This window comes from Phoca vitulina, unplaced genomic scaffold (genome assembly GCF_004348235.1).
Source record: "Phoca vitulina isolate PV1807 unplaced genomic scaffold, GSC_HSeal_1.0 scaffold8, whole genome shotgun sequence".
In the NCBI taxonomy this organism is placed as follows: Eukaryota; Metazoa; Chordata; class Mammalia; order Carnivora; family Phocidae; genus Phoca; species Phoca vitulina.
This window is the reverse complement of record NW_022589711.1, coordinates 12,719,942-12,736,229: the sequence shown is the minus strand read 5'-3', so window position 1 is coordinate 12,736,229 and position 16,288 is coordinate 12,719,942.

The following is a 16,288-nucleotide window of genomic DNA, read 5'->3' as shown; positions in this document are numbered from 1 at the left end:
GGTCTGCCAAGCTTTGCTTAACATCAATCAGTTTTGGATAGCAACCCCTGACTTCCCAAGATCACATATATGCTCAAAGGTGTGGGGTTGCTTCCTGAACACCCGTCTGTTAAAGAAAATAGTTCCCTGCACCCAGGAGTTTAATTACACTGAAAAAATTCAACACCCTTGAGTTAAGTTAGTGCTTAGTGGCATTCACATTATGTAAAGTAGCAGGTTCTCCAGACAGATTAAATGGAACAAGAACAGCATAAAACAAAAATAAGAATACCCATAACTATTACAGTCAGTGGCATATTGGTGAACCACTTTACTATATGAATGAGTAGGTAAGCGCTATAGACTGAATGTTTATGTCCCCCACACCAAATTCATATTTGCAACCTAATCCTCAATGTGATGGTATTTGGAGATGTAGCCTTTGGTGGGTGATTAGAGCATAAGAGTGAGTGGAGCACTCATGAATATAAGTGCCCTTATAAAAGAGACTCCAGAGATCACACTTACCCCTTCAACCCTGTAAGGGTACAGCAAGAAGATGGCCATCTATAAAACAGAAAGCAAGCCCTCACCATATACTGATTATGTGCCTTGATCTTTGACTCCCCAGCCTCCAGAACTGTGAGAAAAAAAAAAAAAATGTTTATTGTTAAAGCCACCTAGTCTATGGTATTTGTGTTATAGACGTCCAAACAGACCAAGACAGTGGGAACCCTAATTTTTAGCATTTGCCAATATTCAGAGTGTGATTACTTACATCATGTTCAATTATGTAAGTGATGTAAGTACATAAAAAATTTTTGAATATTTAACACTTGGCTCCTGAGAGCCAGCACAAGGCAGTTCTGCCATGTTGCTAGCATAGCCTTAAGACAATAAAAGAAGCAAGACACAGAGACAATTATCTTGGCTAAAGATATTACCCCTTTTCTAAAGCAGCAGCAACAACAGCAAAAAATCAGAGGAGTGCTAGTTCAGGGTATAACAGAGATAAAATGAGAAAGGCAATATAATTATCCCAAAGATTATATGAGGTGAAGTAGGGGAAGGTAAAAGATGTTCTTGACAAATTATAAAGAAGCTGAGAGAAAGAAAGATAAACAACTACAGGATCACAAGGGGAGAATTTGAGAGACAAGTGATACTATAAAGTGAAACAATATTAGAATAACTGGATCCCAGAAGAGGAAAGAGAGAGAGGAGCAGAAGTTATATTGGAGGAAATTATAGTGGAGAACTTCCCTAATCTGGGGAAGGAAACAGGCATCAAAATTCAGGAGGCACAGTGAACCCCCCTCAAAATAAATAAAAATAGGTCAACACCCCAACATATAATAGTGAAATTTAAAAATCTCAGAGACAAAGAGAAAGTCCTGAAAGCAGCTCAGGACAAGAGTACTGTCACCTACAAGGGTAAAAATATTAGATTGGCAGCAGACCTATCCACAGAGACCTGGCAGGCCAGAAAGAATTGGCATGATATATTCAGGGTGCTAAATGAGAAAAATATGGAGCCAACAATATTTTATCCAGCTAGGATGTCATTCAAAATAGAAGGATAAATAAATAAATAAATAGATAGATAGATAGATAGATAGATAGATAGATGATAGATAGATGATAGATAGATAGATAGAAGGAGTGATTAAAAAGCTTCCAGGACAAACAGAAACTAAAAGAATTTGTGATCACCAAACTAGCCCTACAAGAAATATTAAAAGGGATCCTCTAAGCAAAGAGAGAGCCCAAAAGTAACACAGACCAGAAAGGAACAGTGACAATATACAGTAACAGTCAATTTACAGATATTACAATGGCACTAAATTCATATCTTTCAATAGTAAATGGGCTAAATGCCCCAATCAAAAGATACAGGTATCAGAATGGCTAAAAAAAAAAACAAGGCCCGTCAATATGCTGTCTGTAAAAGACTCATTTTGGACACAAAGACACCTCCAGATTTAAAATGAAGGAGTGGAAAATTATCTACCATGCTAATGGACATCAAAAGAAAACTGGGGTGGCAATCCTTATATCAGACAAATTAGATTTTAAACCAAAGACTATAATAAGAGATGAGGAAAAACATTATATCATAATTAAAGGGTCTATCCAACAAGAAGATCTAACAATTGTAAATATTTATTTATTTATATAAATATATAAATAAATATATATATCCCCTAACATGGGAGCAGCCAATTATATAAACCAGTTAATAACAATATTAAAGAAACACATCAACAATAATACAATAATAGTAGGGGACGTTAACATCCCCGTCACTGCAATGGGCAGATCATCTAATTAGAAGATCAAAAAGGAAATAAGGGCTTTGAATGATACACTGGACCAGATGGACTTCACAGATATATTCAGAACATTCCATCCCAAAGCAACAGAATACACATTCTTCTCAAATGCACATGGAACATTCTCCAGAAGAGATCACCTGCTGGGTCACAAACCAGGTCTCAACTGGTACCAAAAAACTGGGATCATTCCCTGCATATTTTCAAAACACAATGCTTTGAAAATGGAACTTAATCACAAGAGGAAATTTGGAAAGAACTCAAATACATGGAGGCTAAAGAGCATCCTACTAAAGAATGAATGGGTCAACCAGGAAATTAAAGAAGAACTTAAAAAGTCATGAAAACTAACGAAAATGGAAAACACAACTGTTCAAAATCTTTGGGATGCAGCAAAGGTGGTCCTAGGAGGGAAGTATATAGCAATATAAGCCTTTCTCAAGAAATAAGAAAGGTCTCAAATACACAACTTAACCTTACACCTAAAGCAAAGCTGGAGAAAGAACAGCAAATAAAGCTTAAACCCAGCAGGAGAAGTGAAATAATAAAGATTAGAGCAGAACTCAATGAAATAGAAACCAAAAGAACAGTAGAACAGATCAAGGAAACTAGGAGCTGGTTCTGTGAAAGAATTAATAAGATTGATAAACTCCTGGCCAGACTTATCAAAAAGAAAAGAGAAAGGACCCCAAAAAAATAAAATCATGAATGAAAGAGGAGAGATCACAACCAACACCAAAGAAATACAAACAATTATAAGAACATATTACGAGCAACTATATGCCAGCAAATTAGGCAATCTGGAAGAAATGGATGCATTCCTAGAAATGCATAAACTACCAAAATTGAAACAGGAAGAAATAGAAAATTTGAACAGACCCATCACCAGCAAGGAAATTGAAGCAGTAATCAAAAATCTCCCAACAAACAAGAGCCCAGGGCCAGATGGCTTCCAAGGGGAATTCTACCAAACATTTAAAGAAGAATTAATACCTATTCTTCTGAAACTGTTTCAAAAAATAGAAATGGAAGGAAGACTTCCAAACTCTTTATATGAGGCCAGCATTACCTTGATCCCCAAACCAGACAAAAACCCCATCAAAAAGGAGAATTACAGACCAATGTCCCTGATGAACATGGATGCAAATAATCTCACCAAAATACTAGCCAGGAGGATCCAACAGTACATTAAAAGGATTATTCACCATGACCAAGTGGGACTTCTTCCTGGGCTGCAAGTGTGGTTCAACAATCACAAATTAATCAATGTGATACACTACATAAATAAAAGAAAGGACAAGAACCATATGATCCTCTCAATAGATGCAGAAAAAACATTTGACAAAGTACAGCACCCTTTCTTGGTTAAAGCTCTTCACAGTGTAGGGATAGAGGGAACATACCTCAGTATCATAAAAGCCATCTATGAAAAGCCCATAGTGAGTATCATTCTTAATGCGGAAAAACAGAGCTATTCCCCTAAAGTCAGGAATACCACAGGGATATCCATTATCACCACTGCTGTTCAACATAGTACTAGAAGTCAGAAGTCCTAGCCTCAGCAATCAGAAAACAAAAAGAAATAAAAGGCATCAGAATTGGCAAAGAAGTCAAATTCTCACTCTTGCAGATGACATGATACTCTATGTGGAAAACCCAAAAGACTCCACCCCAAAATTGCTAGAATTCATACAGGAATTCAGCAAAGGGGCAGGATATAAAATCAATGCACAGAAATCAGTTGCATTTCTATACACCACCGAGACAGAAGAAAGAGAAATTAAGGAATCAATCCCATTTGCAATTGCACCCAAAACCACAAGATACCTAGGAACAAACCTAACCAAAGAGGCAAAGGATCTGCACTCAGAAAACTATAGAACACTCACTAAAGAAATTGAAGAAGACACAAAGAAATGGAAAAACATTCCATGGTCATGGATTGGAAGAATAAATATCGTTAAAAAGTCTAAGCTACCTAGAGCAATCTACACACTCAATGCAATCCCTACCAAAATACCATCAAATTTTTTCACAGAACTGGAACAAATAATCCTAAAATTTGTATGAACCAGAAAAGATTCTGAATAGCCAAAGGAATGTTGAAAAAGAAAACCAAAACTGGTGGCATTGCAATTCCGGACTTCAAGCTCTATTACAAAGTTGTAATCATTGAGACAGTATGGTACTGGCACAGAAACAGACACATAGATCAATGGAACAGAATAGAGAACCCAGAAATGGACTCTCAACTTTATGGTCAACTAATCTTCGACAAAGCAGGAAAGAATATCCAATGGAAAAAAGACAGTCTTTTCAACAAATGGTGTTGGGAAAATTGGACAGCCACATGCAGAAGAATAAAATTGGACCATTTCCTAACACCGTACACAAAAATAGACTCAAAATGAATGGAAGACCTAAATATGAGACAGGAATCCATCAAAATCCTAAAGGAGAACACAGGCAGCAACCACTTTGACCTCAGCCACAGCAACTTCTTGATAGACACGTCTCCAAAGGGAAGAGAAACAAAGGCAGAAATGAACTATTCATCAAGATAAAAAGCTTTTGCACAGCAAAGGAAACAGTCAACAAAACTAAAAGACAACCGACAGAATGGGAGAAGATATTTGCAAATGACATATCAGATAAAGGGCTAGTATCCAAAATCTATAAAGAACTTATCAAACTCAACACCCAAAGAACAAAAATCCAATCAAGAAATGGGCAGAAGATATAAACGGACATTTTTCCAAAGAAGACATCCAAATGGCCAACAGACACATGAAAAAGTACTCAACATGCTCAGCATCAGGGAAATCCAAATCAAAACCTCAATGAGATATCACCTCACACCAGTCAGAATGGCTAAAATTAACAAGTCAGGAAACGACAGATGTTGGCGGGGATGCAGAAAAAGGGAAAGCCTCCTACACTGTTATGGGAATGAAAACTGGTGCAGCCACTCTGGAAAACAGTATGGAGGTTCTTCAGAAAGTTGAAAATAGAGCTACCCTACGACCCTGCAATTGCACTACTGAGTATTTACCCCAAAGATACAAACGTAGTGATCCAAAGGGGTACGTGCACCCCGATGTTTATAGCAGCAATGTCCACAATAGCCAAACTATAGAAAGAGCCTAGATGTCCATTGACAGATGAATGGATAAAGAAGATGTGGTGTATACACACACACACACACACACACAGGAATATTACACATCCATAAAAAAATTAAATCTTGCCATTTGCAATGACGTGGATGGAACGAGAGGGTATTATGCTAGGCAACATAAGTCAATCAGAGAAAGACAATTATCATATGATCTCACTGATATGTGGAATTTAAGAAACAAAATACAGGATCAATAGAGGAAGGGAGGAAAAAATAAAACAAAACAAAACCAGAGAGGGAAACAAACCATAAGACTCTTAATCATAGGAAACAAACTGAGGGTTGCTCAGGGGATGGGGGTGGAGGGATGGGGTAACTGGGTGATGGACATTAAGGAGGGCATGTGACACAATAAGCAATGGATATTATATAAGATTGATGAATCACAGACTGTATCTCTGAAACTGATAGTACATATGTTAATTAATTGAATTTAAATTTAAAAAATTTTTTAAAAATAAAAACAAAAATACAAATTATAATAAGGCCCAATAGTCAAAAGTCTTAAATCTCATGATTAAAAGTTTGGGATTTTTCTATGAGTGATGAGAAGCTTCTTAAAATTATATGATCTCATAGCTGTGAAACAGCAACAATATTTCTAGAAGAGATAAAAAGTGCCTCAAATAGAATAACTGTGATGGTAATGTAAAATTTAGGACTACTATTTGCAAAGGACCAAAAAATAATATCATAAATTCGTTTTTTGAAAAAGTAGAATATATTGCATCAAAAAACTGATAATCCAACAACTACTTGATTCAGAGGCTCAAAAGATGTCACCTGGACACAATATTTCTCCATATCTCTATACTTGTCAATGTTCACTCGATTCTCAACTTCTGTATGATTACAAGGTATCAACAATAGGTCCAGTTATACATCATCTCAGATTCATGTTCTATTGATGTTTGAATAAAACAAACATTTTTGAGAAAATTGACAAGCTTATTCCAATATTTATACAGAAAGGAAAAGGATTTTGAAAAAAAAATGTTGAAAAGAAGAACAGAGTTGAATAACTTAACTATAATAATAGTAATCAAGAAAGAGTGATATGAGATAAAGGTTAGACCTGGAGGTCAGTGTAATAAAATAGAAAGTCTAGAACTAGGTCTACATTTACATGGTCAAGTTGCCAAAGTAATTCAAGGGAGGAGGAATAGTCTTTTTAACAAGTGGAGTTGGAACAACTGAATATCTATATGGAAAAAAAATGAACCTCAAATTTTATCTCATAATACATACAAAAATTGCCTCAAAATGTATCTTATTCTAAATGTAAAAACCAAAACAATATAATGTCTGAAAAAAAACATAAGAGAAAAATCTCTATGACATTAGATTAGGCAAAAATTTTCTGAATAAGACATAAGGAGCATAAACCATAAAAAGAAAGAAATGATAAATTGGATTTCATCAAAATTAAAAAAAAAAATTTGCTCTTTGAAAGATGCAGTTAAGAAAACAAAACACAAACTACAGCCTGGGACACATGTTTGCAAAACATACCTGAAAAGGCATGTGTGTCTAGAATACATTAAGAACTCCTATGATTCAACAATAAGGCAGCCCAATTAATACGTGGTAAAAAATTTGAAAAGATATTTTCCTAAAAGAAGAAACCCAAAAAGACAACAAACACATGAAAGATGTTTAACGTTACTAACCACCTATGAAATACAAAGAAAAGTCATAATAAGATATCATTATATACTCATAAGAATGACTAAAATTAAAAAGACCCACATTACCAAGGGCTAGAGAGGATGAGAAGCAACTGGACTCTCAGACATTGTAGGCAAAATCAAAATAGTACGACCACTCTTGAAACATTTGCCAGCATCTTATAATTTAAACATACACTTATGATGCACCCTAGAAATCATACTTCTAAGTACTTGCCTAAGAGAGAGAATATTAGTTCTCATAGACTTGTATACAAATGTTTATAAAAGAATTATTCATAAAAACAAAACATGAGAAGCACTCAAAGGGTCAACTGATAAATAGATAAACAAACTGTGATATATCCACGCTGTGGAATACCATTCAGTCATACAACTATTGTTACATGCAACAATATGGATAAATCTAAATTGCATTATACTAAGTGAAAAAGTCAAACACAATAGCCTACATGCTGTAGGATTCTCCTTGTGTCTAATTCTGGTAAGGCAAAACTAAAGTGAAAAAATGCAGATTAGTAATTCCCTGGGACCAGAGGTCAGGGGGAGGCTGTTACCGCAACGAGGATGAAGGAACATTTGAGGATGAAAAAATGCTATCTTGAATTTTAAATGGAGAAATTTTCTTGTACTTATATTTTACCTCAGTAAATGTGAGGAAAAATTATTCCTGAGCTTCCCCTTTTTCTTTCCCCTCTCCTCCTCCTTCTCCAAAAGTTTAGTCCTAAAAAAGTAAAATGTGGTACTGAGATTGAAATGATAGGTCAGTGTCAACACATAATTTTTGATAGATGTGTATGTGTGTGTGTGTATGTGTGTGTGTGTGTGTGTATTCCCTATCTCTGTTCACTGAGAGATTCTAAAAGTAATGTTACCCTAAGAGCAATAAACTCACTTAACATTCAGATATTGGTTTCTAATTATCATTTCTAATAAAATAAACTAGTGCTTGTTGGAGAAATGATGGGTATGACAGCACAGCTAGAAAACACAAGGTGCTCAAAGCACAATGGGGTCATGAAAACACTGCACCTAGGTTAAAGGCATTTCCACTGGCTTACTCAGAGACAAGGTGAGCTTCAAAATAAATAATTATAGTAACAGATTGTAACCCATTAAATTAAATAGTAATTAACTACCACTATATCCTTACTGATATAAAGACATTAATAAATTGAAAGTTTGATGAGGAATGGAGTATTTATATAGTCCCAAAATGCCTCCACATAGAATGCTTATTAATACCAAAAGGAAAAGGAGTAGCTCTAAAGTACAGAATTCTAGCAGACATCACTTTAATCAAGTGATCAAAGTAAATATTATCAGCAATGTGACTAATTAAAATAAATTGTTACCTGATAAGATGCAAAATGAAAATATCCTCATAAAGATTTATAGGCAAAGCCAACTGAGGAACACATTTCAAAGTAACTAGACTCAGTCTTCAAAATTGTCAAGGACATGAAAATTAAGGAAAGACTGAGGAACTCTCCCAGATGAAAAAAACTAAAGAAATGTGACAACTAAATGCAATGCATGATTCAAGATTTATTATTTTGCTCTAAAGGGTGTTATTGGGTAGGACAACTGATAAAAATTAAGAAGGATCTAGAGATTAGAAACTAGTACCTTAAAGATGTACATATCTAATCCCCAGAACCCATGACTATGTTACTTTGCATGGCAAAAGGAATTTTGCAGATGTGATTAAGTTAAGGATATTAACCCAGATTATTCAAGTAGGCCCAATGTAATACTTGAAATTGAAAAAGGGACACAGGAGAATCAGAGTCAAAGAAAGATTAAAAGATGCTATGTTCCTGTCTTCAAGGATGGAGGAAGGGAACCATGACTCAAGGAATGTAGGCCAACTCTACAGCCAGAAAAATCAAGGAATAAGATTGTTTTCTAGAGCCTCCAGAAGAAATGCAGCCTTACCAATACCTTCATTTTGGCCCAGTGAGATCCATTTGGCTTTCCAATCTCCCGAACTCTTACGTAATGAATGTCTGAAATTCATTTAGTAACTATAGCAAACTAATATGAGTGGTGTTAATGCACTGATGTTGATTTCTTAATCTTGATAGTTGTATTGATTCTATGAAGGAGAATGTTGTTTTTATGAATTACATGCTATAGATTTAGAGCACAATGGTGCATTGTCAACAACTTAATCTCAAATGGTTCAGAAGAAAAAAAAATATTTGAACTGTACTTCAACCTCTGTAAGTTTGAGATAAATTTGGTCTAAATTCTCAAATATCCCTAACTAAATAAGTTATTATGGACAAAGGGATGGCCTCTTAGATTAATCTCCAGATTAATCGTAACATTAATACCCATGAATAGAGAAGTGTTGCCTTATTTCTACAAAAAGTACTGAGTATCTTGAAGTACGTTTGGAATAGAAAAAAAAAGGAAGGTAGGCAGAGAAACTATAAACAAAAATTTAACAAGGAGTTAAAATGAAGAAAAATGATTAGAATAGCATTTCACCAGAAGATTCAACTGACTTATGAAAAAAGAGAAAGGAACATTGAAGCATAATTTCCTGGTTTTCAAGCTGGGATAATTTATTTTTATGCCATTCATTGAAATATGAACTTCAGGAGAAAAATCAAATAAATAAAAGTAGATGATAAACTCATTTTTGCATGTTGAGTTTGAGATGCTAGAGATCCACTTGGAATTATCAATCAGGTAATTAGAAATATTAGCCCAAATATAAGAAGAATGGGAAAAAGCTGAAACCCAGATTAGATATTAGCTGATAGAGAATAAATGAGAGAGCCAGGAACAGATAAATGTAAATGTAAATTTTAAAAATTGATAATTGGAAACAATGACCATTAGATAGACATATAAGAGGAGCTACTGAATAGGAGACAGATAAACATGAGCATAAGAAACAAACTGTCACCAATTACAGTAAAGCAGAAAAGCAGGATAAAAAATGAAGAAGGCTCATTAATTTTTATATATGAGGAAACACCCATGGCTTTTATGAGAAAGATTTTAATGATGTCCTTGAGTGTGAAAGGGTAGAATTAAAGGGTTAGTATATATTGAGGAAATAAAGCCATCAAATAAAAAAAATTATCTTGGATATGAAAGAAAAAAAAAGATGAAGGAATATCAAAAGGTACAAGAAGTGTCAACGATAGCATTTTTGTTTTGTTTTGTGTTTAGGATAAAAGAATCTTATTTTAAAGGACATAGCCAATATAGAGAAAATCATAAAAGAGAAAGATTGGTAAAATCAAGTCCTAGAAAAATAAGGAGGAAACAGATGAGGACAACGCCTGTAAAGGAAAAGAGGTCTAAACAGATAGCAGAAGAAGAAAACACTGTGAAAAAATGAGGCAAGTTTTAAGTTAAATAAGTATGAATTATTAGTGGTGTCTACCAATATTCAAAGTTCTTTTTCAGAGCACTTTCCTGCCCCTACAGTTAGACATGACCATAATTGCCTTTAGCAAATTAAATAAAAGCAAGGCATTAGGAGCCATTTTGTCATTAACCTGCCTTGCTTTTTCTGTCCATGACATCTGCCATAAACATGGTAGTGCAGATGACGGCTGCTGTAACAGATAGCTCCTGGAATGAGGATGACGTGCAGCAGAACCACTAAGTATCCATAACAGATATTCTGTGGGAATAAGAAATAAACCTTGTTGGTTAGGGCACTGAGATTTGGGAGTTATTTGTTACTGCAGCATAATTTAGCTATCTTGACTGATAAGAATTGTGAATGCAACTAAGAATAGTCAAGAGATGTAGAAGAACATCCAGTGAAACTATTATTTGGATACCTTTGATTCTCTTAGTTGAAGAAAGGGATAGTTGACAGTTGTAATGGAGATTTCCAAGATCATCTTGTTACAGAAGTATAGGCCTCAGTTAAATAGAAAATCCTTGACTACTAATAGAATTGAACATTTTTATATATTTATTGGCTATTTACTCACTTTTTCAAAGTGTCTACACAAATATTTTCCATTTTTATTGTTTCATATCATATTTTAATTCTTCTTGATCCATTTCACCTGGGCTTAACTTTATTAGACTTGTAAAATGAACCACATTTTTCACTTGTTTATATTCCTTTTTGTATGTTTGCTATTTTATTTATATTTCATTTCTTGTGCTCTAATTTTATTTCCTTCTATTTTGCATTCTTTAATATGGAATGGATTATTAAATTATCAGTTTTTAGCTTTTGCTATTTTCTAATATATGCATTTAAAGCTATATATTTTCTTTTCAATGAAGCTTTAGTTACATGTCACATGTTTTAATTTTTATCATCATTCAGTTCAAATATTTCTGTAATTTTATTGTTATTTCTTGATCCATATCTTATTTAAAAGTACATTGCTTAATTTCTAATCATATGAAAATTTTCTAGTTATATTTCATTGTACATTTCCAGCTTAATTAAACTGCAGTCAGAAAGCATACGCTGTAGGATTTCAATCCTTTAAAGATAATTTTTCTTTTTATTTTAGCTATCTTAATATTTTTCTATGTCTTTGGTTTTCATTTGTTTGCTCTTATATGACTAGATATAGTTTTGTGTTCATCCTTATTTGATGTGCATGAATATAAGTTTTGGAAATTTTTCAGTGGTTATTTCTTCAAATATTGCTTCAGCACAAATGATAATATCCCCTATGGGGAGGGGGGTCATTAAAAAATATGTCACAGCTTCTCAATTTATCCCCTATATATCTCATCTTTTTCTCTGTAGTTCTCAATTATTTCTTTTCTCCTTTTCATTCTTCATTGTCGATATTTTCTAGTTGTTTCTCAAAATGTTCAACCTTGACATTTATCTCTCTGAACACATTAAACAGAGGTTTCTTTAAGTCCTTGGATTTTATCTGAATCCCTTCTACTGTCAATTTTTCTCTTGGTTTCTCTTTGTTTGTTTGTTTTTGGTCAAGTGTGTTTGTTGTTGTCTGTTTTGCTTGTTTGGTTGGTTATTTTAAACTAAATGCTGGCTATTATATGTGAAAAAGTTATAGAAATTATTTGAGTCCTGGCATGATGGTGTACTCTCCAAAGAGAATTTAAGTTTAAGCTGAATTTCATTTTCTACCAGGAAAATTGCTATAGTGTAGCCTGTCAAAGTCCCATCCCATGGCATGGGGCAATTATGGAGGTTTTTTTTTTCCCTGGGGGGCCCTGGATATTCCTTTTTGTCTCACTATCCCCACAAAGCTGTCAAAAATACATCTCAGAATATTGGATTCTCCTTATCCTTCCTGGAATTATCAGATAACAAGGAAAAGGGCAAATCCAAATGTCAATTTAATCATTTTGTATTTCCTTCTTTCCCTGAAACTTAGCCCTATAATTCTCCGTTGTTCTGTGTATCTTTCTATGCCAGGTGAATAATGGTCACAATACTTTACAGCTCCTCTAATCAAGAGATAGAATCTCAAAATCTATGTCTTTACCTCTTAAATCTTGTCTGGCTTTTTGGCTTACTTAGGCTAATCAAATAGCATTGGAGAAATGGCGCTGTATGAGCTCAATGCCCAAGACTCAGTTGTTCCTTGCAATATATTCTTGCTGCTCATGGGGGCCTTATAATGAATATAGGAGCAAGCTCAGACTACCCTGCTGAAGAATGAAAAACTATGGAAAGAGACTCCAGTCCTCCCATCCATTCCAGATGAGGTCAATAAGCCAAGAAGCTTCAAGCAACACATTACCTGAAAGACATGAGTTTCACCATGATCAGCTAAAACTGGCTCATACCAGAATGACACTCTAAATTCCAAACCCACAGAATCATGAGTTAAATAAATTATAGCTGCTTTAAGCCATTAGATTTGGGGTTAGTTTGCTATACAACAAAATGTAAATAGTATGTCTGCAAATAAATTGTTTTAATACACATTTTGTCCAATTTTTAATTGATCCCAGTGGGGAATTGGTTCTAGTTACCTCATTCTCTATCACCAGAAGAAGAAATCACTGAAAAACATTACTATTTTAAAATTTTAAACTTTCAACTTTAAAATATCTTCAAGCAGGAAGTTTTTTAAGGTTACAAAATAAAGTTAGAGTAACTATGTGCAGCACATTACAACTCACAACAAATTTTACTAATCTCCATAAATTCTTAAACATGAATGACTGTTCATTTCAAATCCTCCCGATCATTAAATAAAAATATCTCACATACATATTATACATAAGTACAATTACAAAGTACTAATTATGTGATTTCTTTTTGAGTTTCAAGGTTGCCAAAGTATTGAAAAGTATTTTTTTTACTTTTAAAAAGTTTAGAAAGAGGAAAAAAAATCATACAATAAAATAGGCATTAACAAAACCCACAATGGTCATATTATACAACAAATAACCTGAGGATCCATAGATCACTCGGCATAAGGAAAAATAAATGATAAAAACACAAAAAGAATTTATAAAAACTAAATAATTTTGATAGTATATTGTCAGAACTAGGTTAGATGGAAAATAATTGTTGCTGAGTTTGAGGACAGCCAAAAATAGGTACAATAGCACAAAATCAATGATAATAAACTGAAAAAAATAGTTTTTAAATAAAAGAACTGGTGAGAAATTTTCTTCACTTTTTCACAGGAGAATGCAATGATAAATGTCCAGAAAAGCAATAACACGGCTTTGTTATTTTGAACTAAGAAATAACCTCATAAAAAAGGATACAGAGAAGAATCTACTGGAAAAGAAAATTAAAATAAGCAGTTGTAGGAATGCAAAAATAATTATGCCAAATGACCTATGCCTTTTATTTTATGATGTCTCCTATGAAATACTCTAATACTTCCTGTTCGGTCTGACCCTAACAATCCCGGGCTTTAAATAAAATAATTAGGGACAAAGAACACTAAGAATTAATAATATATCTAGTTTGCCCACAGGAAGTAAAATAAACTCTGACTTATTTCAACTCTAATTTTTAAAAATGGCTAGTGTATTTATAGACTAATGTATTTTACAAATTTGAATCTCATCACCACTGGATAACCTGTTATTGGTGTAAGATACATCTAAAGCCCATTTTGAACACCATATCAAAAACAGTAATTCACTGACTACCCATATCATTTACAAGCTCTAATTTACGTTGTAAGAACAACTGCTCTTGCTGTAATTAATTCTGGCCAGGGAGTTAATCAGGCATTCATCTTTATTGGCTCACTACATGATTAATATGATCTTGTTTGTTAGGGTGGAAAAAAACAACATTCCTGATTTGGACAGGTCAGATCTTGTGGCTCTTTCAAGCTTTAAAACAAACCAATAAAAAGGTTTGTTTTATTTTATGTGAAAAACTATGGGGAAAATACTTCTGAAAAGTGTATGAAAGGAAGGGAGACAAATCGGAAAAAGGCATTTCAGATTTCAAGTGTAGATTGAGAAGAACGAACTTAAGTTAGATATCTTCCACAAATTATATGATGAAAGGAAAGTGACATTGGTGTGTAGATAAGAATGAATCTATTGAATTGCAATATCGGAAAACATATTCCTGTTTGTAGAAATAATTAGGGCTAAAATATGGAAGTTAGGTGGGAGGGGTAAAAGCACTATAATGGATCCTAATAGTTTTTAATGTTTGAAGGATGCCAACAAAGTAATGTTGAAAGGTGAATTATTCCATTTATCCTGCTAGCTAACTCACATGTGGGCTTCACTAAGGAATATTGCTGAATATATCTAGAAGTTTTCAAATGCAATCAAAGCAAATTAATTCTCACAGGGTGGTAATTTTTCTTTGCATTCATTTTCCCCAGCATAACACTCTTCCCATCAAACACTTTGGAGGAATGTCTTTTGAGGGCTGTGATGTATTCTCACATCACAAGACAGTTAGTGCATGTAGATAGATATGAGTTCATAGAGATCATATATTTATTTCACTAATGATCTGTCAACTACTCTCCCTATTGTAATAAATGGCTAACTGGTTACCTAAGCAACAGACTAAAGATTTTTCTGGAAGGGAGTGACTACCTTTGTCTATTTTAAAGAAATCTGGAAGGAAATATATTATTCCAGGTTTAATATAATCCTAATAACAGATCAATTAACAAGTGATTACCTGCTTTACATAGCTCTTATTGCCTCATATCTTTTTCCATTTGTAACTGTTGTAAAAGTAGTCAATTAACTTTTAAATCACTCATTAGAAATAATTTAATGTTATCATCCTGGGGTTGTATTAAAGTTGCTAGTATTTTCAATGTACTAATCAAGGTTTATATATAATCCCAGGAATATTTATATTTATTTGCGATTTATGCTGCATCCAGCAAAAGCCAACAATGTACAAGTGAATCATAATTGTCTTAAAATATTCTTTACCAGATCAATTACTAGGAATATGTGTCTGGTTAATATGCAATATAGGATCAAAAGAACTTTGTCATCATTTCAACTCCAGCTGATTTGATAAACATCAACTATGAATGACAGTCTAATAACTCTTGAGAAAATGAAAGTAGTCATGTCCAGAGAAACTTCAAAAGGGCCATATGACTAAGGGGCACTTATAGGTAATCTTAAGTAACAGAACTAATATATATCAGAATTTCAGATTTATAAATACAACTGATAGTTGAAAGGTAATAAGGAATTGGACAAAATCAAACAAACTATTTTACCAGCCTATCTAATCCAAGAGTATATTAGATTCTCACTATTTTTCTACCATTTTAAATGCTCTTAATCCTGGAGGACCTTTTATATTTTATCCCAGTTTAGTTACGTCTATTGCCTACCAAGAATTCAATTTACACTATGCTACTCCTTGATCTAGTTAATATTCCATGCAAAATTCAAATGGTGACACATTGTCCTCATGAAATAAACTCATATCATGTCAAGCTATGGATAATATGTTAAAAAATAACTTCATCCTGTGAGGAAATTATATCTCTATCCCCTATATTAGAATATTTGCTATTTAGTATGGTAAGTGAGCTGCAGTAGTGAATCATTACCAACAAATCAGGTTGCTTCCCAACTAGCCCTAGCTCAAATTAATACCATAAGTCCTCCAGGCTACAGCAGCCAAGAACACATATCAATTATACTTAAAGACAGTTTTA